The sequence below is a fragment of the Egretta garzetta genome, unplaced genomic scaffold (assembly GCF_000687185.1).
Source record: "Egretta garzetta isolate BGI_Z169 unplaced genomic scaffold, ASM68718v1 scaffold215, whole genome shotgun sequence".
Taxonomy (NCBI): domain Eukaryota; kingdom Metazoa; phylum Chordata; class Aves; order Pelecaniformes; family Ardeidae; genus Egretta; species Egretta garzetta.
The window spans coordinates 5,576,015-5,576,805 of record NW_009259719.1 but is presented as its reverse complement, the minus strand read 5'-3'; the positions used below and the strand labels follow the sequence as shown (position 1 = coordinate 5,576,805).

The following is a 791-nucleotide window of genomic DNA, read 5'->3' as shown; positions in this document are numbered from 1 at the left end:
TGGTGGCTTCTCCTGCAGCACTCCATCGCCACTGGCCTCAACGGAAAGGAGGGCAGCAGGATCGGGGGGTCCTGCTCACCCCAACCCCCAACCTCTTGTAACAGAGCAGCTCCACGACTCCCTCAGTTTGGGTCAAAACCACCTCAGTTTGGCTCAGAGAGCCTGTGGCTGGCCTGCAGCCCTGCTTTCCCAAGGGAAGACCGCAGGGGCAGGCGGCACAGTGTGGCTCTGGGACAGATCAAGCACCCCTGGGCGCTGGACGCAGAGTGGGGTAAGAGCATGGAGGAGCCGCAGCCCCAGCCTGCAGGCAGCTCTGGCAGATAAAGCGGAGGCTGCCTGCCCAGACCCGCACGCTGCCTGCTCCGACCCCAGGGTTTGGGGGAGCGGCACCATGGCAGGAGCTGATGGAAGGATGAATCCCAGCCCTGCTGGCTGCTCCTGCTTCCCCTGGCATCCCGAGGCTGATCTGGGGTGAAGGCTCCCGAGGAGCAGCCCCACAGCCTGCCCAAGAAGGATCCTGCCCACAGCACCATCCCCCAGCCCAATGAACCCAGGGGAGCGGGAAGTACTCCAGCAGACCCCACCACGAGGAAGAAATCCCTGGTGCCTGGGCTCCCCAAGACTTCACGGGCAGTGCCACGGACAGACAGACGGAGCCCCCCAGTCCTGGCTGTGCTTACCAAGATTTATTGACTTGTGCAGGGAGGATGGGGGGCACTGGCCCCAGCTCCCCCAGCAAGCAGGTGAGGAGGCAGGACGAGGTGTGGGCAGGCAGAGCAGGGCACCAGCCA

General features: G+C 64.5%; 1 protein-coding gene across 1 annotated transcript in view; it reads right to left on the bottom strand.

The window, feature by feature from the left end:
* The window catches only part of SEMA3G (semaphorin 3G), a 13,106-nt gene that overhangs the window by 11,497 nt on the left and 818 nt on the right, over positions 1-791 (bottom strand). The gene's annotated exons all lie outside the window — the stretch shown is intronic.